At 39.7% G+C, this 27944-nt stretch overlaps 2 long non-coding RNA genes across 3 annotated transcripts in view; both read right to left on the bottom strand.

Moving 5' to 3' along the window:
• Positions 1-27944, bottom strand: part of LOC137468434 (uncharacterized) — a 386683-nt gene that overhangs the window by 333973 nt on the left and 24766 nt on the right. The window lies entirely within an intron of this gene.
• Positions 22441-26720, bottom strand: LOC137465845 (uncharacterized). The gene is made up of 3 exons (XR_010994852.1): positions 26576-26720; positions 24068-24579; positions 22441-23965 (listed from the first exon to the last, which is right to left on the bottom strand). It is a non-coding gene; the product is annotated as an uncharacterized lncRNA (long non-coding RNA).

The following is a 27944-nucleotide window of genomic DNA, read 5'->3' as shown; positions in this document are numbered from 1 at the left end:
AACTCAAAGTCTCTTGTTTAGTTGTGAACTGATGCCACCACACCCCAAACAGTGCCATGAACTCAATTACCATGAGCTAACTGCTTGTCTTCAGGAGCACCACAACTTTCCCAGTGACAATCAGCCATTCCCTGCTGCCAGCCTGAGTCCTGATAGCGAAGAGTCACAACAAGGTGGTGCCCAGCTCTCCTCTCCTCACAGTGAAGGCAGCACCAGGTTGTGCAAGGAAGGGCACACAATAAGCACAACAGACATTTTGCATAAAATGAGCCATAGCTGCGGCATCTGAGAAAATATTTTTGTCTGTATTGCAAGACTAGCTTATAAAGGCAGAATTGAATTATTAACAGTTCATGGAAAAACAGCATTGAAGTTCTGAGAAGCCAGCAAAATAAAAAATAAGAACAACTAAGAGTTAATTAAGTCATTATTTTATGCATTAAATCGAATGTACATACTGAATTTGCAGGGAACTGAGACAATAATCTATATTCCTCAACTTAGAAACAAGCAGAAAATTAGACTTTGCCATAGGTAATACCATTACAGACAGGTAGGCAAGAAAGGTCCACTTCAAGCTAAACTGGTGCTTACTGGTTTTAGAAGAGATAAAGCAGCAGAATGTACCAAGTCCCAAAATGGTAAAAGGGGAAGGTTGGGGGAAGGTTCTCATCTGTTTTGTTCAGTGGGTACATTGGGCTCTCGGATCAAGCCAAATCAAGCAAGTCTGTTGCACTGGCTCCACTATTAACCTAACTGCTCTGTCATTACAGTTAGTAGGTGCTTTCACAACAAACACATTTTGCTTTGTCAAAACAGGTTTAAATCAACTACACTTTCATCCAGGAACCAAAACCCCTTCCTCCAGGCTGCATGAGGCCTGTTACAGCTCTGGCAGTGGGAACCAGGGATCCCTGTACAGCAGCCCCAGCCCCAGCCCTGCGGTGAGAGCTGAGGATTAGCAGTGAGTCCCGTGCAGGCAGGGAGCCTCCACTGTGACAGCTCTAACAGGTGTTAAAGGCATTCTGGCAGGACCTGACTGTGAAGATGCATTCTTTTTGAAGGTGTATTCCTTTTCCCAGTCCCTCTTAGGGTCTGTCTCTCCTGCTATCCCCTCAAAGGCCCCACTTCTGCAAGTGGAGTAGGGATGTGCAGCCCTCACCAGCAGCACCATGGGAGTTAGTACAGAGTGTCTGATTCACTGCAAACTCATGCTTTTGCATACCACATACAATCTCTCTTGTGTAAATAAGCAGTTTCAATGTTACCCTTATTACTTCACCAAGGTGTTTATTGTGGACACAGCACTGACAGCATGAAATGGTACACCGAGACTTAATTCTTAGATCTTACACTTGTGAAAAGCTAAAATGACAGTCATCACACGTGATATTCTGTGTGAGATTGCTTACCTACATCTCCATGTATCTGTAAAAGATCCTATTTGTAGGTATATGACTCAAGCCCTCTTGGGGCTCCAGTCTTTCACAGAATCACAATGGGTCACATTGGAAGGCACCACAGGGGGTCACCTGGTCCAACCTCCCTGTTCAGGAAGGGTCATCCCAGAGCATACAGCACAGGACAGTGTCCAGACAGTTGTTGAATATCTCCAGTGAGGGAGACTCCACAGCCCCTCTGGACAACCTGCTCCAGTGTGCGGTCCTCCACACAATAAAGAAGTAATTCACATTTTAGAAACCCCCATGCATGGAAGCAAAGAGACTTTGTATGTTTTATAAAATTAGTCTTATTGATTACTGTGACTTCAGGTACAACCAGAGAATATAAGTTATTTGGGAAAGTGATGTAAATGACAAAAAAAAAAATCAAAAGTGATGTAACTTTTTGATGTTATCAAGCTTGTGCCCTTGAACATTAGTGTTGTGAGTTTTGGAGGACTTGATACAAAGAGAATCAAAAGCACTTGTAACACTGTATGAAGGAAATGTTCATACATATACATGCATAGGAATGAAAAAAAAGATAGGTGGTAAAATAATAAAACAGGTCATAAGGATAAATTAGTGCATTCTTTAGAGACCCTGAAGTAAAGAGAGAGAAAGAAACCAAGCAGCCTCTATAGAGACCCTGAAGTAAAGAAAGAGAAAGAAATCAAGCAGCCTCATTGTCAGAAGAGCATTTACATCCTGCAGAAATCCATTCTGTCCTGTGTGGGAAATGCATGTACACAGCTCACCACTCCATTGCTTATTGCTGCCCTGTTTATCCCACACGCTTCACAGGGCAGCAAAAGTGAACTGACCTCATGTGAGAACCAAGTCAAATATCTGGCTTGGTTTACTAAATAAACACATGCACTTGCTATGCTCCAAAAGCTGATACTGAGGAATACAGAACTGCATGCACAAATTCCTCTTTTCTTATGCAGTGATGTCAGTTTTTGACTGAGTTTCTGGAGAAATTGGGTTTTTTTGAAGGAATGGTTTTTGTCACAGTTGGGTTGGATTTTTTTATTTTTTTTTAACTTCCAGAGGCTTGATTACAAATTCAAATTCAGGCATCATAGTTGCAATCAGTATTTCATAATATCCCAACTTCGTGGGTAGCTTGGCTGGCCATTTTTCCAGTCCCTATTATCTTTATCTATTTAATGGCCCAGATGTCAGAACAATAGAACATGTTTAATATTGACACTGGGGAAGCATAAAGAAAATTAATATTGCTTTTGTTTATTTTTATTTACTAGTAAATGCTTGTTTTGGTGAGTTACCCTAAATACTCTGCACTGTTATGGAAGGTTTTTTTCTAAATTTAACTGCTATTCACAGGTTAAATCAAATTCAGACGTCACAGGAATTAACCATTTTACATTTTAACAGTTGGATTACCTTATTAATCTCATTAATTATGGCTAGTCTCGTGTCAGCTGCATTGTGTGACAGATATTTGCTCAGCTGAACAGCATGCATTGCTTCTGTTTGCAGTGATCCTACCTCCACCAGTCTGTTTTTATTTACAGATACTTCTATTATCACTTGCCTGGCTTTATCCCCATTGCTAAGACCCCAGAAGTCATGATACAGCATGTTTAACTATAGCAGCTGCTGCAGATCAAGGCACAGCCCAGTAACTCTTCAAGCAACTCAGTGTCCTTAGAGCATATTTCATTGAACCATTTATTTAGGGGGAAAACCTGCATTTCCATCATCTCATGCTACTATTTACAATCTGAAAATACATTTGAAACTAAGATGCTTAAATATTCTGAATAGAGTTTAAGCTATATCAAGGGTTTGAAATAGCTGGTACGATTAATTCTGGTTTTAAGACACAGTGCAGGACACACAAGGCTATTTTTTGCCCTATAATATCCATCCTGTTTCTGTGGGACAAGCCACTCAACTTTTTTTGAATAATTTTCTCATAGGAGCATTTAATAAATGTTTATTTAATTCTCTTAGAGCTCCAGAAGACAGAAAATGAAGGTGGACAATGCACTGTTTGCTTTCCACTGATGATTTATTATATTAACACATTCACAGACAATGACTATGTGATGCCCTGTTATAAAGGTGTTTGATGACATATTTTCTTTGAGCTTTCTTCAGAAATATAGATAACATGAAAGTAGTTCTTGGCTCATAATGGTTTATTTCAGCTTATCATAGGAAGATATCTTTGCAGTGTCATTGAATAGGAGATCTTTTGGGACAACTACAGCACACCTTTCTGAGATTAAAATCTCAACCACAGAATAAATCCAGCTCAACCCAGCAGGACTGAATGAACCTGCTAAACAGTTTTGTTTGCAGAGCATGGACACCTCCTCTCTAGAGATGCTGCAGGAGGAGGGAGCCTAGCATGGTGAGAGGATAAGGTGTTTTGAAGACCATCATTGCTTCAAGTCTGTATTGCATTAAGGGCATTTTCATTTCAGAATTGTAAAGCAACGCTTTAGTTTTAGCCTCAGTCCTCCTTATTGACTTGACTTTATTTTGTCAACCTGACATGTAATCTAAGAAATCCAGCCCAGCTACACAGCCAATTTGTGCTGATTCAGCCACCCTGGAAGTAAGCACTTCCAGGAGGCTCAGGAGGTCTGAGAATGTCCAAAGGCTGATGGCAAGAGTCTCATTGTTTCCCTGCTGTCCCATGAGAGTGGGCTCAGCTGAGCCTGAAAGACTTCCAGCACCACAGAGCAGTGACCAAAAACCTTGTAACTCTTGTCTCTTGAAGCTCTGCATGTTGAATACTGAAAGCCTAAGGCCTGCAGGTGCTTTTCACACCTGTTTGTCTTCTAAATAACTTCTCTCAAACCAACCTGTCCTGTCAAACATTCTGTTTCAAAGAATAAGGCATTTCCCCCCCACACAAAATGCTTTTTGACATGTTATCTCTGCAACACTCAGGAGTGAATATTAAGCTCAGCACCCTTTGGCCTTGAACATCTTCCACATCTCTGACATCCAACAGTATCAATGAACAGGTTCCTAGTTGTGTAACAGAAAGGAGACAAAAGGAGCAGCTATAGGTTTCTAGCTCAATAATGGGATTTGGCACAATTTGCAAGGATTGCAAACCACAGAGCACTGCTGTTTGACAGTGCACATTGCCTAATTTATTTATATATTATTTCAAACAAAGACAAGTAAACAAGCACTGTACACCAGAGCACAGTGGAACTAAAGGCACAATAGATGCAGGAGTGTATAATAAATACTCCATTAAGGAGAAAAAAACAAAAAAAGCCCCATGTTAAAATAACGTTCAAACAGCCTATTCAAGCATTCAGAGATCAGAAAATACACATCATAGGGCTGTTTATACAGTCAGCAGAAGGTGCTGTCCAGAAATTCAGCAGCTTCAGCTGCAGCTCCATAGGTTTCCCCAGGCACCTCTCCTGCCAGGACTGATGGGTGCAGAAGGAGATGGCTCAGCTGTCCTCCAGCACAGGTGATGCTGTGTGGGCTGGTACCCCAACAACTTTGTACACACTGAGCCCAGCACAGAGCTGCTGTCAGCTGCAGAAGGGCTGTACATGGTTGTGCTGCATCCAGGTGTGATCAAAGGTTACAGAGGTCCCTAAAATAGAATTAGACACAGTCTTTCCACAGACAGTTGTGCCAGAACACAATGTCTTTGAGCCCCGTTTTTTCCTTTCCTTCTTTTCTTTTTTTTTTTTTTTTCCTTGAGTTAACCTTTTATGTCAAGGAAATCATGTTAAGGAAAAAGACAGTGAACTCTTGAATTTGAGGGGAAAGGAGAAGCAAGTTCAAGTGACATGCACTTTGGGATGATGGTTTATATCAGCACAAAATTAGAACTGTGAGATATTCATCCGCTGCATTTTTTCCTGCTTTCAATGTGACTGAGACGGTCATCATTCCAGCTGGAATTATTTAAGCAGAAGTCATATCCTAATGCATCAATAATGAATCATTTATCTAATTATCTGTATTTGTCTCTGTTCCCATCCAGTTTTGCATATTGAAAAAGATAAGCAACAAACATTATCTATTTTTTCTCCCATTTACACTTTTAAATATTAGCTTTTAATAAGAAATCATAGGAAAAAAGCATATTATAGCAACTGAAAATGTTGAGCATGGTGCTGTTCTTTGCTGTTACACAATTTAAAATTATACGCTGCTTCTGATTTGCATTCTATATCTCATTGCTGCAACTAGATTTTTCTAAAGAGAAAAAAGTTGACACAAAAAACACTGGGGCAAGAGCTTCTGGAATTAAACACAGAAAACCCCTCCCTCAGCTAATGAAAAATGGTCTAACACTAGCTCTGTGCCAAAGTTTAGATCAGAAGAAAAAAACTAGGCAAGGCTCCTATCTAGAATTCCAGACTAACCCTGATAAGGAAAATAATAATTTAAAAAGTTAAGAAATAGTGATAAAAGCAGGATGAAGGCATCAGGTAAGATGAAAAGCTAGCTGAGAAATAGGCACTAAAGAAGAAAAAGCCATAAATTGGAGGTTGAGGATACAGAATTTGATTCCAGAATAAGAAATAAGCAATTACAGGGATTCAGGAGGTGAACATCGACTTAGACTCAGGACTGTGGGTCTTTAATGTCCGTGACCACCTACTTTCAGAACAAAAGCAGAGAAAGCAAAAGATCATCCTTTAAAAACGCATATTGATGCTCAGGGAGCATTTTGATCCTCAGTGGAGGATGGAACAATTTAACAAAGGACCTGGGCTTGGAGGCTCCTGAGGGATAAAGTGCCTTGGGGTCATGACCTGCTGGGCTCTCTGTTCTCATCTTCTGTCGCTGTGTCACACTGGCTGGAGCAGAGTCCCAAGCTGAGCACAGAGTGGTCGGGGTTATGGTAAGCAAAATCTTTACTATTTTACTCAAAATTTGCCATACTCGTGTCCTCAGCAAAACCTACAGGTGTGGATTTGCACGAGCGAAACTCGCTGAAGCCGGCGGCCCCCAGCTCCCCCTCCCCGCCGGCAGCCGGTCCCAGCCGGGCCAGGAGCGTTTCCAATTCCCGGAAGGTCCTGGTGCGCCTCCCGTCTGCCACGGGCGGCAGCGCTGCAGCGGCCCCGAGGCTGCCCAGCCCCGGTCCGCCCGCAGCCCGCAGCCCATGGTCCGCATCCCGCACCCGGCTGCTTTTCCAGAGGGATGCTGGCGACATCTGGTGGCGCCGGGAGGGACAGCCTGGCCGGCAGGAGCGGGCGCGGGATGGCCGCGAAGACAGGCAGGAGGTGCTGCCCCAGCCCCATCCCAGCCGCCGCTCACCCCCACTGTGAATCGATGGTGGGGAAAGGAAACCTCGTGGGCTGAGGTAGGAACAGTTTTGATAATTGAAGCAAAGTAAGATATTATAATAGCAAGAATAATAATTGTAATTGGAAGGAGAGGGAGGAATAAAACTCAAGACACACGAGTGATGCACAGTACAATTGCTCGCCACGCACTGACTGATGTCCAGCCCATCCCTGAGCAGCGATCAGCGGCTCTCAACCCACTCCCCAGGCCATTTAACACCGAGCATGACATTCTCTCTAGTGTGGAATATGCTTTTGGTGAGTTCAGGTCACCCCGCTGGCCATGCTCCCTCAGAGATCCTTATGCACCTGCTTCTTGGCAGAGCATGAGACACTGAAAAGTCCCTGACTTAGTGCAAGCACTTCTCAGCAACAACCAAACCATCACTGTGTTATCAACGTTACCTTCATACTGAATCCAAAACACAGCACTGTACCAGCTCCTGAGGAAAAAAAAATATTTACACTACGCCAGCCAAAACCGTGACAGATGATGAGATGGAAAAATATTTTTGCCCTAAACAGTACTAGGAGACTCCAAGCAAGTTCAGCATCTTAGGGAGCTCTAAAGGTCAGATAACAAGAACAATCTTACTATCAGGATGACTGGAACTAGACCATCCTTAAGGTCATTCTATGACTCAAAAACTATCCCCTTTGCAGTTCTTGCAATGCAGCCACAGCAAATAAGAGCTCTGAACCCAGGTGTGAGCTCCAAACTCTCTAATAGGCTGTGTCTCATCATGTCAAGATACAGAACATCTTTCAGTGGAGAAAGAACATACCTTAAAAAATACTCATGATTTCACTGGAAATGTAAATCACGCACAAACTAGGTGTTTAAGTAGATTTTAAACATAGGAAGCTCATAAGAGTTTAAGACTTTCATGGAAACATCATTCTGCTCCCAAAACAAAGCAAAAGAGTAAACAATTTGTAAGCATCCTGAAGGAACAGCTATTAGTCCATTTCCCAGTTGGAATTTTCAGCATACTTTTTTACAGTTTAAATGCCATGTCTGATTGATTCTGATGCTGCAAAGGAAACCCCAGAAAAAAATTGATGAGTTTTACCATTTTAACTAATGAAATTCATAGGATTCTTGTAGCAGACTCTAGATTGCATCTAGTTTTCCCAGAGAAGTTGTGGGTGCCCCATCGCTGGAAGTGTTCAAGGCCAGGTTGGATAAGGCTCTGAGCAATCTGGTCTAGTGAAAGGTGAAGGTCCCTATCCATGGCAGGAGTGTTGGAACAAGATGAGCTTTAAGATTGTTTCAACCCAAATGATTCTACGATTCTATTATATCAGAACACTGACTGATATGAAATCATAAATAATTCCTCCCCAAAACTGATAGCCATTAGAGGTCACTAAGAACACCTGTGCACACATTTTTCAAACATGAATGAGGTCTAATGAATCCTTCCTCATCCAAATTCATAACATGGGCCAGCTGACCTTCCAAGGTCATGTTGAAGAAAATGGAAATTTTAGGCAAACAAATTTCTCAGCTCTGCTTCCTGTTAGAAGCACTGCCAGAATCCCCACACAGCAACAGTTAGGAGCCTTTCTAGCTTAGAGACCTTAGAGGAACTTTCAGAAGAGCTTTAGTTACTTAATAATCAATCATATCCACACATTTCTTAGATTTGAACATCATATATATTCAACTAAACCTCTAGCCACTTGGATGCTATAAATGAACCTCATGTCCATAAAACAGCTAAAAATCAGAGGCATTTTGAGGTTACCCTTCCTGGTACATTCAACAACTCCACTTGAAACCATCACATGCAAATACAGAGAACAGAAAGTACAATTACTATATACACAGAGTTTGAACTGGGCTTGAGAAATGCCCTGAAGAATGGACTAATGGACTATAACATGGTTAAGCTCCAGGACAAATACTTTGCCTGAATGTTGTAAAGGTCTTCTAAGCTGGAGGAAAAAAAAAAAAAAAAAAAAAAAAAAAAAAAAAAAAAAGGGGCCTTTTGCTTCCCTGAACTGTAGGAGAGGGATTCTTGTTTGGGGCAGTTTGGGACTTACTTGAAATAGGCATTCTTAGAGAATTCTTTTGCCTAAGTTTCTCCATATATCAATGTACCAATTGCTTTCCAGGAATCACAGACATTACAAAGAGAGGGAAGCACGGTTGGAAACTTGGGAATGACAGAACTGATGCGCTTCCACTTTTCAAAGAAGGCAACAATGAGTCAGCCCTAGATAATCACTGCAGCCTTGACTCCATCGTGCTGTGAATAATCCACAGTTAGAAATCAAGGAGTACTGAATGCTTTTCTCTATAGTGGTAGGTGTGCTGCTAAGAGTGGGGGTGAAGGGGAGAACATGACAAGGACTCTCTTGCATCTCAGTGAGTCTTGACTGTTGGAGTGGCCTATTGACACTGCTGGCAGCTGATACAGATTGAAGTACTTTGTGAGCCACTCTGTCTTGCCTGACGGGGACTTCAGCTCTACTCAGCACTACTAAGGCAGCAGCAAGAGTGTGATGTCTACTTTTGGTCACAGCACTTCAAAAAAGATGGGAACCAAATGGATATAGTCCAGAGAGGCAAAAAGAATTAAGAGAAGTGTAGAAAACATAACCTGAGGTAACAATTTTCCCTAGGAAAGAGAAAACAGAAAATGCAGTCATGAACTTCAGTCTTCAAAAATGTAAGCAGTTACTGCAAATAGAGAATATACCCCTTGGGGTAGGAAAAGAGTAACAGATTTAAACTGAAACAAGGGTAGACTACATCTTCCTCAGGGTACAGAGCAGTTACACCTTCTGGTTTTAGTTCTATATGAATCATTGCACTGCTTAAATATAATCTCAATATCTTATTCTCAATTATCCTATGTGCATTTTTCTCTATTGCCTTGGAAAAGTAATACATACAGTCAAAATACTGCCTAGTTTAGTGTTTACCAGTACCTTATTTTCTGTATACCTCAGTTTACAGCATTCCTATCTACTTCATACAGTAGTGAGACCTACTCAAACACCTGCTGTTTGAAAAGTGCAAGTGTGAATAGCATCATTTTATTAATACATAATGATATTGTGTGTATTTATTAAGAGCATATCTCAATATATGTTCAATCGTATTTTTTTATATATTATTAACAGAACCAATAAAAAATGAGAAAAATGAGGCCCCAAACTGTGACCCTGCTTTCATCAGAAATTTTTCAATCTGGCATCTTATAGCCATTTATAATTACACAAAGCTGACAAAAAGGTTGTTAGGATTGTATTCTAATAACTGAGGAAAGAGACAGGGTCAGTAGACTCATGCAGTCATCTCAACAGACCAACATCAATAACCTACTTTTCCAAAAGAGAAACATAGTCAATAAAACATAAAAGAAAAGCATTTAAAAAATTTAAAAGCTTTTCCAAATACAGAAAGTCCGTATTATGACAGCAACTGGCCACTCCAGGACGCACATTATCAAAGCATGAAAGCACTCCTGAGGTGACTGAAGTCACTCTGCCTTTAGTCTTGTGTCTCCCAGCACACCCAAAGCACACATTAATGGCTTAATGTGTTATTGCCTAATTAAATGATTGAATGCCTTGCATGTAAAAGACAGTCTGTTAAGTAGTAGGTTCTGGCACGCCTCGCCCTGAAAACATATTAAAAGCTCTTGCCATCTGAAAAGGAAAGAGATGAGGGCACAAACATTTGAGTCTACACTATACAAAATGAATCCAATAAAAAGTGTCAAAATTTAATGAAAGTAACAGTGAGTGCACAAAATAATGAAATTGCTTTCAATCTGTCAGAAGGGAATGAGGAAACAAAAAAGAAAAAAGCCTGGATTCATATGTAAACCAGGTGGCAAATACCTTCTAAATCACTTGCATGCAGTTTCTGATGTTTTGTGGAAATGCATGCCAACACAGAGGTAAAACCTAACCTTTGTGCCAGGCATTTCCAGATGCATATTTTCACTAATAAAATCATTGCTGTTTGTGGTTTGACTGCACCTGCTACACGAAACATCAAAAATACACTATAGCAATACCTTAGTGAAATTGTCTTGCAATTTAAGGGTGGATTAGCATCATCTAGAGATTGCTAAGGCTAAAAACACTGCATTAGCTCCTTTTAAGTCCAGAAAACCTAAACTCAACCCACACCACAAAAGATTATTGACTAAGAGGTATTGCTTAAAACTGGGTTCAATCATAAAGAAAAAGGGCTAAATGGCCCAGTTCTTCACCTGGTTCTCCTAACTTCCACAATTCTTGTATTTCAGTGGCAAAACTGAAATGGGATTGTGTTCTTAAAGCAGAGCACAGCCCTAACTCTTGTCAACCATACAGAAAACCACTCTGTTGCTGTCTTTGTCACATTGGAAACTTCAAAAAACTACATGCAGTGCTAAGAGAAAAGTTAGAGGAACCCTTGAACCCGATCCACCAAAAGTCACCGAAGCAGCAGAAACCCAGCCAGTAGCAAATATTTTTCTTTGACGCAAAGCTGTAAAGAGACAGTGCCCAAGATAACAGTGCACGCGTTCAGGTCAGACACTTAAACCATAAGCAAACTTTTATTTTAGAGTTTTTTCTAAAGACAAGAGCTTGAGGATGACATTGACTTTAGGCAGAAAATGCTCTAACAACCACCTGAGGACCCCAGTCTCCACGCAGTTGGTCATGTACAGCTGTGAATGTCCCAGCAGCCAGGAGGCTGAGCAGCAGGATGCTAGGCAGCAGCACTGCAAAGAAAAGTGCATTTCTGCCAGCATGAAGCTGAGCTTCACAGCCAAAAATTGCCTTCTGGTCTATTCTGCTTTTAAAGACAAGACCACAAGGCATTTCTGCCTACCTGGACATAGCAAACTCCCATTTTGGCTGTAAGAAATAGGATGCCTCAGTTCAGGTGTTTCCTCAGGCAGAGGGAGCTCAGTGTGTCACACCTCAAGAGAAGCTCCTGACGGGAAATAGGCCTGGAACAGGAGACCCTTCTCTCCATCTAAGCCACTTCACTAACAAAGCTAACATCGTGGTTGCTTTGCATTCTTGTTTTATTTTGTAGAATAACATGTTACAGAAGATGGGTTGCTGCTCAATGAGCAGAGTATTACAAACTCCTAAGCCCAAAATGCAGCCACTGGCACACAGGCACCCACATCCCAGCACCCCACAACATCACAGAAAGGCTTGGTTTGGAAGGGATCTTAGAAGCATTGATTTCCAAACCCCTACCTTCCACTAGGCCAGGTTACTCAGAGTCCCAGCCAACCTGGCCTTGAACACCTCCAGGGATGGGGCATCCACAACAGTATCTCAAATGTCAGATTTTGGGTGTTTGATGTGAAGAAACATTTAATCAAAGATTCTGTAGCTGTAGATTGTTCTTTAAAGCTCTGGGTTTAACATATACAAGCTACTTTCAAACAGTTTCAGTTATGACTGCCATGAACTATAGCCTAAAGTTTCACTCAGATAGTGAGGGCCAGGAATATGTGCTGTGTTATGCTCCTGAAAGGCATGTTATCATCTGAGCATGACAGGAATGCCCTAACATGACTCACCTTCCCTGATTATGATCATCAATGAAAGCTGCTAAATTTGGCAAGTGTGAGTCATTTTGGAGGCTATATATATGTAAAGAATTGATTGCCAGACTTTGTATTCTCCTTGAGTTTAAAATATTGAAACAATGGTCTGCTCTCTCAATGAGCTGCTGAGTTTACAGGGAAGGAAAAATATTGCTTACCTGAGAAGCACATATGTCATGAAGGAAAATAAGAATGGGAGAAATTTAAAGGAAGTAGAGGTTTTTTCCATTTCCCTGATCCCTTTCTTTAAAATCAGATGTCCCCAAAGCATTCATGATAGATTTTTGTCTCATCTGTTTTCAAAACCCTAGACTGCATTATCTTCTCCAAGAACAGTCACATGTGCTTATATTTACTATAAAAAAATATTGCAGTTTGTCTGACTTTAAGTTTGATGCAGTTTAAATTCACAATTTCTTATCCTGTCAGTACAGCATGTAGAAAATAGTTTCTTCCTGGTTCTGCAACTTTTTAATCTCTTTGAAGACCAGTTCCCCTTACCATTTGTTGTAGATTAAATAATTCCAAATTCTTCAATATTTAGTAACAAAAGTTTATTCTGTCATTACCAGGCTCATGGTTTTTCAGTTAACTTCTTAAGTTTTGATGCCTCCCTAGCAGTTTATCAAGGATTCTAGCAGAGCCTTCCTCACACCAAGTAGAGGACATGACTATTTTACAGTATGCAGATAATTCCCATCACTTTCTCTCTCCACTAGATCTCTATGCTGTGGTCCAGCAGAATCAGTATTATCTTCTAGTCCTTATTTACCATGCTTCTCATCCTTACTTAACCTGTTGTTTCCAAATGTGGGGTTTTATCACTTTCTGTACTTGCCTTCCTCTGGTATCCTCTATTTCATGATACTGAAGTTCTTCCTGTTTATGGTTTCCTTTGGTTTTTTGGTGTTTTTTTTCTTTTTTGGTTTTTTTTGTTTTGTTTTTGTTTGGTTTTTTTTTTTTTTTTTTTTTTTTGTCCAAAGCACTTTTCCAATTCATTAAAATAATTTTGAATTGACTCTGTCCCTCCTTATTCTGAGCATCCTTTCCAGCTTAATACTGCTTGCAAACACTACCATACCACTTCAGTCACTACTGAAAATATTGAGTGGGGCCAGCCCAGGAGACACTGTGAATGGAAAGGTTGCTAGCAAGTCAGTATCTGGAGAATCAAAATGTCCTTATGCTTTCCCATGGACATTAAGAAATGGAGGGTCTTTTACTTTGGTCATCCAAGGTTACAATCATGATTTGTCAACCCACAAGGTTCAACAATGTTCCTATTTGCAATTTGATATTTGCTCACCTTATCAAATCTCAGTTATTCTTGTAAGGACTGCAGAATTCGTCCCTATGCTGGATGGATTGGCTCCTTTTTCACTGATTCACCCAAAAAGTAGACTGTTTTTCAGTATTATTGAAAGTATAACCTCCTTAGCTGACCTCCAGCAGAAAACAAAACCAGAGGTCTTTCTATAAAAACAGCTCTAAGACTACATCATACTCAGACCTCTCATAGATTTAGTACCACTTAGCTTTGTCCCTGGCATAATATTTTAACTAGATGACTCGGCAACAGGCCCTTTAGAACTGCAAGTCAACCCTAATAAACTTGGACTAATGATACAAAACAAATTGAGTTTGACTGCTGTAATGCATGCTGTTGGCATAATTTCATTCAGGGAAATCTGAAGTCTAGTGGATTGGTCAAGGTCATTGCTATGATGATGTTCCTTTCCTTCATGCCCCTGCTTTTTAAGGGATGCATGCTGAGATAATGAATCAGATTAAGTATCTTGATGGCACTTTTGATTATGCTCCTTGCTCAGAAAGGTTATCAGATTTTGGCTGGTGGCTGGCAATCAGCTTTGGAAAGGCAGCAAATTTCAGAGACACAAGCTGTCCCTTTTTGGTAATGCAGTGACCTAACAACAGCAACACACACACTTGGGGCCAGAAGGCTTGATTATTGTAATTCTGTCCTAGCAGGACCTTTCCAGTACCTGCAGCTTGCAGGGGGTTCAGAAATGTGTATGTGCACTGGACTAAACATCACAACCTTGCTCAGAACTATCATTTCCTACGGCAATACTTTCACCTCAGTCAATGGAGCTGCTCCCCAGTCACTTCCCAGTGGCAGAGTTTGGGAAGCAAAATCCTACAGTAGAAAGCTGTCCCTGTTCCCACATATTTCTCTGTTACTTCTCCAGGATCCGACGCACATACAGGGAGCCAGAATGTGACATACCTGTGGCTGGGTTATGTGGCAGAAGTACAGCCACTTGGTTCAGGAGGGTCGTGGTGAAAAGGTGCTGTCACCCATTTGTGCAGCTCCTCTGAGCCACTGCCAGCTGAAGCAGCACAGCTCTCCCAGCCTCAGCACCCACGGGTGTCACAGTGGTGTCACAGTGTGCCCTGTGTACAGGTCATGCATATGACACAGGGCACACGATGAAAAAACCCAGTGGTTCAGGGTGCAGCCAGTGCGATGAGTGAATTCAGCCACAGCTAGAAAAGACGCCTCGTGTTTGGGAACCGCTTCTCTCCAAGCAACATCTTCAACATCTCATCACTAGATGGCGGCTACCTTCACAAATTTCTAATCAATGAGTGCTTTATTCTCAAAAGTGCCTGCCAACCCCCAGCTTTCTCTCTTTCAAAACCACTAGAACTGCTTTCTCTTCTACGTAACAGTTTTCTGCAGAATGCCTTTGCAAACAATGAAGTAGGTCTGTTTTTCAGTACAGGTATTCTGAAAAATAAAAGTATGTTTCACTAAAACTGTGTTATGCCTTTGAAACAAACCCTATCTGGTTGAACAGAGAACAAACATCCTATTCTGAGCTTACATCCGATATCTGTTTTTATACTCAAGTCTGTATGGAGAGAATGCTTGTAGTCTTCATACAGATCGATCACTTATGCAGTTCACCTATGTTATTTTGATGGGACTATCCCATCAGAGAAAATTGTGCAAAGTCATCCCTTTTCTTTCAAGTTACCATTAATTTTTCTAGATGTTTACAAAAGTCATTTCACTCAATGTATAGGGGGAAAAAAAGAACCCAAAACACAAAGAAAGCACACCTATGTAACAGGTCTTCCACAGCTCCTCAGAAAGTCCTTTGGCCCTGTCTAGCAGACCTGCCAAGTGCCACACTTGTGATATTCACTCCATTGGCTCAGTTTCACATTCCCTCCTGCCCTCTCTTGCAAGTCACAGAAGTATTGTAATTTATCCCCTGCACCAAAAGCCTGCACTGCCACTGGCATTTCATGGATCTATCAGTCAGAGGTATGTCACACATGGGAACCTGGGGCTGAGAAGCAGCTCTAGTACTGCAGAAGCCCAGAATTTGATGCCCCTCAGCACACATGGTCTGAAGTACCTACCTGGAAGATGCATGCATCCCAGTTGCAGGCTTGTACCACAAGTCCTCCACCCCATCATCTGAGCTAGCATAGAAAAGGCATATCCACTTCACGAGGAAGCAGTCATGGGCCTCAGGAACTGAGTGACAACTGCTGGGCATTTTGTCTTTTTCAATGCTGTGCTAAAGCTGGGGCACAGTGACACAGAACAAATCTCCTCAAATGACAAAGGGACTGAGCAGACCCCCAGTTTTTACCACAGTATTGAGATCACATCAGATCTGGAGCCAGTTCAAAGTTTAGCCCTGGATACCAACTTAATAACATCAGCAAGGGCGCAAAGGTAGTTCACTCTGGTCCTGAAGCTCAGAGCAGAAAGAAAACCTGCTTAGAAGAAACTCCACCTAACTCTGCATGTCAGTTCAGAACAGATCTTACAGTGCTGAGCACAAGGTACACATTGGAAATATATGGTAAGATCTCATGATAAGACTAATAAACTGAAATAAATCATGTTTGTTAAAATAAATATCTATTTCTGAGATTTTTTAGCATATAATTATGCAAAATATACACAATAAGACTAAAGTGTTAGCTTTTCAAAAGTAATTCTTTTCACTACATACATACAGTTTTGTAATGTCACAGCTATTTAATGTTTAATTAAATTATAGTAAAAAAATTATCTAATCCAAGTTCACTATTAAGTTGATTCAATAAAACCATCTTATGATCATATTTTGTAGTTTAAAGATAGATGTCTTTCATTGGTGCTTGTGTCAAAACCAAATTTGAAGCTGAAGACTGAAACTTTCGAGACTTTTCCTCAAAATTTGTCACCTAAGAAGCCTCTTCAACATGAATGTCTGCATAAGATCAGTTGCAAACAATTTTATATACATGAGAGACCTTTGCAAGTCAGAGGATAGGCTCAGCCATGAATGGCTGATAACGTGGGCATAGCCCAGGAACACATGGAGTAAAGAGAACATAAAACAAGGCAAGTGTGCAGTGATCCTTCTTCCCTAGTGTCCGTCAGCTGATCTAACACAGATGTGGCAACTGATGGGCCATGGACACAGCTCACATTCAGTCAGAGGGAAAGATTACCATTGTTTTCCTAACAGTTTAGTCTCTGAAAGTATATCTGAAAGATATCTGAAATATCATATTACACTCTGGTAGTGTAATATGATATTTCACATCTCAATTCAGGAGGCTTTCCTCTCTCTCCACTTCACTGTAAACATCTAAGAGACTGCCTCGTCTGGGAACAGAGTCTTCTTGTCTGCTGGTGGAATAAATCTCCTTCTGAGAACCCCCTTTTCATCTTTTATTGACTGCAGAGACTCTTTATATGATACATTTTACCTTCAATCTCTGCAAATAAGCAGGCAAAATTTCTGTATTCTCTTGTACTTTAAAGAAAAACCTAATGAATTTCAAGGGAACATATTTACTTACACTGAGCAAGGAAAAAAGATGGGAATTATATCTGCAAGCTTCCTGTAAGAGATATGATGTTGGTCTTCCAGAACTGCAGCAATGTTCAAGATATATTTATTAGAAGCAGCCCAAAGTAAATAAATTTGAGTTTATCAGAAGTATTTCAGTTGCTCAAGCTATCATTAAATCAGACCAAACCCTATCAGTCCAAGGTTTGGTCCCAACACTTCTGAACTCACCCCAATTGCCAAGAGTCATTTGTCTCAAAACCAAAATGCCACAAGTTGTGATAGTCAGAAATTGTGAGCCACTTATCCTTACAGCTTGTTCTAACCCATGTAGCACTTCTGACTGAAGAATGATCTCAAATATAAACACTTTTATAATTGAAAAAAAAAATCTACTGATTTGTATTTTAAAGTGCAAATAAAATTTTCCATCCTAAAAATCTAATATTGCTCAATTTTGCTCTGTTTGAGCAGAATATATTTTTTTATATATTTGAGCAATATATATTTTATACTCTTCAGAGTGAATAGCTTGACTCAAGACTTGAGTTGATACATATAAAGAGTATGCTGGAGATGTTCAGGAGAAGGTGAGATGAGAAGCCATCACTCAACCTGCTGCAGAGGACATGTTTTTGCCACACAGCTGTTTGACCATCCAGTTAGGTACAGATCAGAGTCCTGGTGTGCCACCAGCATACCTTTGAAAATATAAGTCACTAAGGATTGACTTAGCAGTCTAGACTCAATCCACAAATGGATCTCTGTGGCCCACTTTCACTTTGTTTGGGACCCAAACACTAGCAAGATCTGCAGCTTTGGAGGGTCAGCATCCTTGGTCATGTAAAGTTCTGCTCCCAAACACAACCAGAAAGAAGCACAGCCACACTGAATATACATCTCAACACAGCTTATATCCAAGCATAACCTGATTACTTTTAAAATTAACATTATAATATTAACCTTATGATATTATCAAGCATATATACTAAAACTGGAGCAATACAGAGAATATTAGCAGAATATTAGAATATTTTCTATCTGAAAGGAAGCTGTAGCCAGGTGGTGATTGGCTCTTCCCATAGGCAACCAGTGACAGGATAAGAGAACATAATTTCAAACTGGGCCAGAGGTGGTTCAGGTTGGACATCAGGAAGAATTTGTTCACAGAAAAGGCTGTTAAACAGTGGAAGGGACTGTCCAGGGAGTTTATGAAGTTGCCATCCCTGGTGATGTTTAGGAAACAACTGGAGATGGCACTTAGTGCCATGGTCTAGTTGACAAGGTGGCGATTGCTCAAGGTGTTGGACACAATGATCTTACAGCTTGTTTCCAACCTAATAATTCTGTATTCTGTAAAATTATTATACATCCAAAGATAATCTAAAACTATTATTTTTTTGGATCAGAGTATAGGCTTCAAAGTTTCTCTGACTTTCTCATACATTTAAATTCATAAAGCTCCATTCTGAAAAAGATATTGACATAACCCAGTCAAAAGCACTGCATAGCACAGCCCACAGGTTTACCAAGGTCTGATTGCAATACTAGCCTCAGCCAAGGATGACAATGTTCCAATTACTAATGCTGTTTCATAAATTGTAAATGGATGCTATGCCCACAATGATAAAACTGGTGACTCAAAGACTGAGTCAAATACACAGTACCCCTATGGCTTTTAAGAAAAGGAAACTCTCCATTCAAATCAGAAACAGATGGCAGCTTGGGAGATGGAAAATTCTCCTGCAAGTGTCAACTCCCATTACTTTTCAAACCAGCTGACTTTCTGGTGAAACAGACTTAACCAGTTCAAATCCCCCCTTTCTTTACATATACAATGTCCCACAACATTCCCTGGAAAAATGAAGCAAACCAAATGTATGGTTTTCAAGTAAGACCGTAAAATGCAAAACATTTGGTAATCTTTTTGTAAAAGCTTCTTCCTTGAGTTTCTCTCACAGAACTTTATTCTCCTTGAGTTAGTCCAAACATCTCAGATTCCAAATACTTTAATATTAACTTAAAATTCAACTTTTCTAAGTTACAGTATCACCAATATATTTCTCAGTTGCATTTCATAGAAAATTTGCATTTGCTTTCAGCAATATAGTTTCACAAGAGAACATTGGACTTTCAAGAGTGAAGACTAGGAATTGTTAAAAAAATTTCTACCTAAACTAAGGTAACAAGGAAAGCAAGACGTTGAGAAAAGAAAAGCTTGATTGAATTAATTTTCTTTCCACATTTTTTTGTAGAAAACTGAAAAATTAATCTTTGTATGGATTATTCACTGTCCAGTGAAAATATCTATGTGGTTTTAGCCTCCCATCTGTAACTACAACTTAATGCACGCTACAATCTGTCATGATTTACGGCTCTGGTCTTGAGAAAGAAACTCCATGATGTATTAGAATATTATCTCTTAATTGGGAACACTGCCTGTGGGAAATTATGACAGCAGGAAGTAATGGAGAATACACTGGAGCTACTGTGAGTAGCTGTGAGGAATGGTATGGGATTTTTCAACACAAATTTTTCAGCATTCAGTTCTAAGTCTTCTCATGGAAGATGTCCTCTTGCTACCTTCACTGCTGCTGTAAGAGACTTAAGGATGACAATTGCCTTAAACACTGCCAAGGCCACAGAAGGAACTTGCCATAAGATAAGCCATCATAGCTGGAACTTGAGATAAGAAATATTGGGGACATAAACTTGAGACAAGAAAAAAATCACTGAGACATAAACTCCTATTTGCTTTGACTAAACAGTTTGGGTGCCACTGCAAATTCAAGATGTTTCTTTTCATCTGTTGTCATCATAACACTTGAAGTCACCAAGAATACCCAGTTTGCATTATGGAGTTAAAACCAGATAATCTATTCTTACTATATCAAATCCTAGTCTGAAAGTTTTAAATCATTCTATATAGTTAATCATTTTGTCCAAATAGATACTAATATCCCATACCTTGAAATTGACAATGACTTAAAAATTTTACCAGGTACATGATGTGAAGGAAAAAATCTTGTTACTTTAGCAGCAGATGGAACCTGTGCTTTGGAAGTTGCTTTGGGCAGTAAGTAATATGAGATTTTAGTTAATTTCTGTGGCAAAATAAAATGTAAAATAAAGAGAGAGGGAAAGGGAGAATTGGGAAGAATCCAATGGTAAACCCACAGTTTTAAAAAAATATAATAAAATAAAGATGAAGTCTCCAGAACTTTCAACTTCTGATTTGTATGAAAACTCCTGAAATCTTTTTTTTTTATATATGCAGAGAGAAAGCTTCTAGAAACATAGTAGCAAATATGACACTATATTCTCCATTTCACCCCCCAGTTACTCATTTAATATTCAACTTTAAAAGAAAGACAAGAAAGAAGTTCAAAGGCCTTATAGTAAATTCCATTCATTCCCTTTTTTATTTCCTTGGGTTTTTTAAAGTTGTGCCTATGCATACAGCTTTTACTATATACTTTTTTCTTGCTTTTAAATTGTCATGCTGGTCAAATGCACCAGAAATTAAAAACACGTGAATTTGCCTCAGATGTAATTTGAATTCTGTCATGCTGGAGCACTCAAAACTTTGCCAGTATGGAATTATACAAGTGAATAACAAATGTGATATGTTTTCCCGTTACTCCATGAATGCCTACAGTGGCATATCAAGACATATCTATCCTCTAGAAATACCCATATTAAAGTATTAGAAAAGCAAATGCAGGTTAACAAGTAATCAAGCATATGCATGATGCAGGGCACTGAGTTCCTTCAGATTGTTAGGTCGTGCAGGAAAACAGTAGGTGAGTCAGAAAACCTTTCCACAATGCATCTGTCATGTTTCTTCAGGAACATATCCAAAATTCCTTAAAATATACCTAGTCACACCAAAGCACTTCTAGAGAACACAAACAGTTTAACAGAAAGCCAACAGGTTTTAGCTTTGTACGTTTGAAGGCACATTTTTAACCTATCTCCATTATTTACTATTTCTGCAGTACTGGACTGCATCACTTTCATCCATGTGTCCTTGACTGGGAGCTGGTTATCCCCATTTTTGCAAACCTTTAGCACAAAAGCTATGGATATCTTCTTCCTCATTCCAACAAAACTGAAACCCAGGGGACTTTGCCTAATGAGCTTCTGGGAATCTGGCACTAAGAATTATAACAAGATCACATTGGATGCTGGGGAAAAACAGAACACCTAGGTCTAACCACAGGATCTCCCTTCTCTGAGGGATACAGTACAAGGCCTGAATTTGAGTCTGCTCCAGCATAAAGCTGGATAACTGCTCTTGCATCAGTGGCTGTCTGGTACAAAGGTCCTGGGAAGGGTAAAGGAGATCTTATTCCCTCTCTTGATACCAGGCGGGATAGCTTCACAAGAACAGCTGTAACTACTATAAATGCAATGACACATCATAAAAAAATCTTTTGTACATCTGTAGCATAAACAATCCATATAAGAGTTCAAAATAAAAGCAAATCTGTTCATTAAAGACACACATAAGAGAGCTTTCAGCCCAACCAATCCTTCTTGTTGCACAATTTTCTTAGACATTTTGAAAACCAGTCAATACAATCTACCTTACAGTAGGATTCCTTAGAGTTCTAGAACAGCATGAAATGAAAAACAGTTTTATGTATGATTCTAGGATAATACTGTTGCAATATTTACTACTCAGACTGCAAACTCCAAGAAGTGATCTCTAACATGTCCTTGGTCCACACCAAGAGGAAAAAAAAAAATCCCAACCAACATAAATCATTTAAAGTCCTGGATTTGAAACATATATTTTCTTATAACAGGATAGCTTCTGGTACTCCAAGCACTGCTAGAACAAGTCTGTGAGCATCATGACTGACTGTTTAGCTTAAGATTCTGCAAATTTTAGTCACTGAAACTGAGTGAATGCAAACAAGTTGTATTCTCATCCCCTCAACTACTTTGCCTACCCCAATGCTCACAGACAGCCTGGTCTACCTCTCACAATTATATGACATTTTATAATGAGAAAATGCCAATTCCAGATCTAAAAACCTAGCCACCATCCATTTTGTGAGCATTTATGGATGACTTCCTTTCACTAACAAGGATCATCTAATCTCTATTCCCTTCATACCAACATACTTGACCTACTGTGGCTCTTCCAGAGTCATAAGGGAAGCTGGGAGCTTGCTCTTCTTGGAATCATTCTCAGCACCTGCTGCAGCCCAAGCACACTGTCCCTTCCTGCTCCTCACCTTCGGCAGTGCTAAGCAAGAAATAATCTGTCACTTGTAAAAGGCATTAGCAAAAAGTATGTGTTTTATGTAAATTTCAGGGAAAAGTCTTCAGAACCAATTGCTTGAAGTGATTGGGAATGCTGATGGAATTAGATTGCTGTAGAGATTTTTTTTTCTGTTCTACAGCAGGGAAAACCTTGAGTACATGGGCTTAGTACAACATTTTGCATATCAAATAGATACCAAATTGCTAGCACTAAAACATTCTGCAGTCCAGTCAAGCAGACATCTTTCCATGAAATATGAAATAGAAACCAACTTAACCTGAGCAAAACAAAGGCTTCTTCTTCAGCTTTCTGAAGTCCTTCTTAACAAAAAATATTGACAACTTTAGGGCATGAAAGTTCCTCTAAACATCTCACTGTGTGTGCTGTATACTAGATGTCAACTTTCTACAGCACTAAAAAGTTATCACATCATTCAGATTTTCATGAGTGGCAGAAAATGTCACTATTGTGCCTGTGACTAGATGCTGAGTGTAGCCAGATTAAGAGCTCTGGGTTTCCATTGTTTGCTTTGGTCTGATCAGAACTGACACTTTCAGTAAGGATAAACAAAACAGCTATATAACTGTTCTCACCCTTTACTGATCGATAGTTTTCTCTTGCTGCTTTGCAACACACCATTTATTCTCTTGGTGTCTCTCTGTCGCTCCCCGTATATTCTGGATGTCTCTAGCAAGTTATATCTCATTTTGTTCCTTTGGCATTTCTGATGTTATCTTCACTTGCTTATCCTATCCTTTTATAACCTCCTTTAAAATGAGACTCAGCCTGGATTGTGTGTTCCCTTCTGTACGTCAGGGCAGAGTTTTCATTGTCTGAGTTTTTCAATGAATCTCCTTCTTTTATGTCTCTCCATCTCTGCCCATCATGACCATTTCTTTTTTATTCTTTTGTGCATAGCTATTCAGCTTTATTTTTGTTATTTAGAAACCCTGACTCTGCCACCATGTTCTAACTGCTTCCCTTTTACTCCAACTTCCTCTGTAACACCTTTATCTTACTTGCATTGCATTGGTAGACTCAAAAAATATTTGGAGTTAACTCGTTTTTTTCTTTGAGCTAATCTTTTAATCATCTAAGTATATTAAGCTTTTTAGGAGGGTTTTTTTTTTTTTCTTTCCCTTTACTGAGCTCATGACAAAACATGGACTGTTCATTTGCTTTACAGGTAGGAAGTAATTTTTTCCCCCAAGTTTGTACCTCAGTTCACACTACTAGGACAAACTGTGCTTCAAAAGCTATTTTTCCAGTCATAAGTAGTTAGGTATTTCTAAATGCTGAGTGTATTATTTATCATTGCTGGACAAAATACCACACAGACTGTCAGTCCTTTAAGTGCTTACCTTGTTTCTTGATGTTTGTTGTGCAAGGGCTGTAAATATGCACCGTGGTGGGGTGGTAAGGTCAGAGGGTCCACACATAGCATTTTTTATGAATCACGCAAGTCATACAGCCTTCTGCCTTCTGTTTGGAGGAAATGCTCCTCAGAGGAGCCTGTGTCTGCTGGACAATACTGAGAACAGACAGAGAGACACTAATGTGGTCCAACAAAGACCTGCTCGGTACCATTCCTTGAGCAACTAAGTGCAAACAGCTGTTTCTGGATTGTCATTACCTGGAAAGGATGTGCCACTCAGGGAACTCAAGACATTCAAGGGTTTCTTCAGATGTTGACAAGATATAGCACTGGGTGGTTCACTGCTGGATTCATTCATCTGTTTATCCTTGCCTTGGAGTGGACACACAGCCTCAGTTGTGAACTTCCCATGTCCAGCAGCACTAACAGCTTCTGAATCTGCCTGTCCAACTCCACCATTGCTTAGTAACCACCTTGCCCTCAAGAACAGCAGGAGCTGGGAGGACAGAGATAATGCCACTGCTACTAGAACTTATTTTTGCCAATAAAGTCTCTTCTTGTCTCCTAACTATTCCTCTACCAAGTATTCATATTGCCATTATTATCTGTTCCGGCACAGAAAAGCACACTTTAGTCCCAAGTTCTTTCTCTTGCAGACTGCTGAAGTTCATTCAAAAGCTGCCAATGGCATAAATAGTACACTAATCCATGTCAAAGATGCCTATTATGTTGGAGCTTCTTTTGCATTCACGTCCTAGATGGTTTTGATTCTGAAAGCATCTTCCTTCTGTGTATAGTAATAATAATAGTTACACAACCCCCCTACATACAGAGACAAGAAAATTTGCTTTTCCTAACAAATTTACTTACAAATTTTGTGACACTTATTGATATGTCATGTCATCTCTGCTGTTTGAGATATATTTCTCAGAGCCATCATAACTGTACATCCCTGTACACAATATTCCAGAGTCATCATGGGGCAGAGTCATAGAAATTGAAGGATGTTATGGCATGGTACAGGGAATAGTTTAAATGGGAATTTCCTCCTCTGGAAGGTCACACTTTTACACAAAGCCAGTAGAAGTACTCTTTACAGAAACTGCAGAACATGACAAAATAAAAACATATAGATCAAGCTTTGAAAAGTAATCTTGAAAGGGATGGTTTTTCAGAGAGGAAAGTAAGGTGTGTGTTATTTGGAAATCATAGTTACAGTCAAAAAATCTCAGTCAGTAGTTTCATATTTTCAAGATCTTCCAGCTGCTTATTTGCACGTTTGGGGTTTTTTTTCCCTAGTTCATTTTAATACATGCTAACAAAAAAAAAAGTCCTATATGAGTCAGGAAACATAATTTCAATGGAAGTCTAAAAAAAATCATCCAAAAAAATCCCACAGAGTGAGAGAACAAGGATTTTGAAACACTTCTGCAGCTATCTCCACATCCCTCTCCCTTTCTAGGAAAACTAGCAAAGCATGAGGCCCATACACACAAAATTATTATTTTTCCCTATAGCTTTTTATTTGCAGATAAGATAAGCATCTGCAATTTTTGATGTAGCTGTGAATGAAAGCATCCAACCTAAGTCTCAGCAGTTGTTAAAACACGTGATTGATTTGCCTTGGCCAATTTGTTGTAAAGAAACAAATTTTAAAACAAATACACTTCAGATGTAGAACAGCAAATGGTTTTACCTAGCTCTCTGGAAGAATATTGTCTTAAAGCTTTTCTAGCAGAATATTAAATATAGTGGTTTTCCATTTTGAGCAAAAGCAAAAAATCATTCAAGTTATTGGTGTAAAACAGTGAAGAATTTCTGCATCCCTCACAATTTTCAAAGGACAAAAAAATCCCACCTTAGCAAGATAGGTACATGCTAGACAGCCTACCTAAAGTAATCCAACTCAATGTAATTGTAATATGAAAACACAGAAAATGAATGCCATACAAAAGTAGTGATGTCAAGTTCCACAGTGACCTAGTAGAGATGGGAGCAGAAACAGGCATCCTGGACTTTTTCTCACAATGCAGTCCATGGGGAAAGGCAGACAGCAACTTCACTAAATCTTAAGTACTTGAAGATTGTGAATAAAAGCATCACAACAAATGAGGCTTTGATTATAGAGTGACTTAAGAATCTTTGTAAATGTTATATGTGGCTCAAGATATTTTTTCAGGTTAACACTAAGGCACATTCCACTGACTGGTGAAATAACCATAGTGCACAGAAATGTTTAATGACCTGTTTGAAAGCATTAATAGAATGCAATACTAATTAAACCTCACTGCATTCTTATTCCATAATAATTGACCTATAACATTTTATAGCAATGGGAAAGATTTAACACTCCTGTCATTCAAAGATACAAAGACTTCCATGTTTCCTGTGGGTTTTAATGAACAGCCAAACATAATTCTGAAAACAAAGCTAATGACCCCTTAAAAATTCTCCCCAAAATTCAGTGCAAGATGTTTTGCATTTGCATTTCAAGCAAGTAGGCATTTAAGTATCTATATGCACAGTTACCCAGTTTCATTTATACCTACCAGCCTCTGCAATGTTTAAAAGACCACCTCTAATCAGGTATTTGAAAGGCAAAGTCTTGAACATCAAATAACTTGCCCTAGGCTTTGGCATCTATTTAATCCCACTGTATTTGCAAATGAAGAAAAGCACTCACTGAAAAGCATATGCAAAAAGGAGCCTGAGTGCATAAAGCTGGAGTGAAATACATCCTTAGGTTGTCCACATTGTTTTGAATACCTGCTCTCTGGAGAAGGCTCATTTCTCAAACAGGAAGTTTCACAGCTGCCTAAAACTCCACCTCCAGAAGGAAACACATGTGTAAGGGGCTGGGCAAGGCAGTGCTTGGACATCATCAGCTGCCATGACAAACCTGCACTCTTTTTGTGTACCTTTGTGGTGGGTAAGTGCCTATCACTCACCCCAGCCTCCTGAAGGTGCCATGATGATGGCAGATGGGCCACTGATAAAAAAAAAAGCACTAAAAACACATAGGTGTGGAGAAGACTGGAAAACAGCACAGCTGGTAGCCAGCTGGCAAAGGCACATTGTGACAGGTCAGGAAGAGAGGTCCCAATTAATTTGAGAAAGACCAACTGCAGAAGCTCCTGCTGAGGGGTACCCTGGCAGTGCTGGGGCAAGATGGTCCCCAAGAGAGGCAGTGTCTAAATGAGGCTACAGAGATAAATGTACTGCCCTGCTTTGATTTTCCAAACTGGATGAACAGAAGATCTACCACTAAAAGGCTGGATAGCTGCATGAAGAATGATTTGTGAGACACTCGATTCTGAGAGCGCTGCTACTGCATGGAGTTACTATGCTCTAAAATGTAGGAGGCATATGGAAGATGAGCACTCTGTAGGTGATCCCCTTAGCTCCTTCCACAACTGACGGACAGAGACAGGCATCTCTAGAAAAGTATTACTTTCATCCCAAAACTAACAGGTGATGTAAACTACTTTCTTAACATGCCCATTTCTCCACAATAGATGCAAGAAGTTCTGGGCAATTAGCTCAGAGGTAGATCTCTAAAGTGGAGTGAGATGAACTCCACACATGATAATCTACAAAAGCAATCCTGCCTATAATTACAAATAATCTATCATCACAAATCATAATTATTTTGCTTTTTTTTTTTTTCCTAAAAAGAAATGCAGTGTATTTAAAGCCCCAAAGGCAACTAAACAGCATTTAAATCACCAGGTCTTCCCCAAAACAGGTATTTAATTCAGTCTCTGATATTCATACATTTCTCTCAAGTTGTATTTACCACAAAACAAATGAAGAAAAAGAGGAGAACAATCTGTGTTATGCAATGCCATCTGAAACCCGTGACCTCACTCCTCTCCCTGTACAATTCAAAAGCCAAAGGAAGAGGAACAAAAAGCTGCCCCCAAAGCTCCAGCAAAAAACATTTTCTCATGATGTTGCTATGGCCTTTTATCGTTCCCCATAGTGACTGGCACTGCTTTACAGAGCTGTGCAGAGAAGCGAGAAGAATATATCTGGTCCTGCATCACCTCAGGCTCAGTCCTCTGTTTTCCCTTTCAAGTAACTATCAAATTGAGGGTACAGTGCCCTTGAACTGATTTCCCCCTTCCAAATACCA

The sequence above is a fragment of the Anomalospiza imberbis genome, chromosome 2 (assembly GCF_031753505.1).
Source record: "Anomalospiza imberbis isolate Cuckoo-Finch-1a 21T00152 chromosome 2, ASM3175350v1, whole genome shotgun sequence".
NCBI lineage: Eukaryota > Metazoa > Chordata > Aves > Passeriformes > Viduidae > Anomalospiza > Anomalospiza imberbis.
The sequence above is the reverse complement of the archived record's forward strand: the minus strand, read 5'-3'. Positions and strand labels throughout refer to the sequence as shown.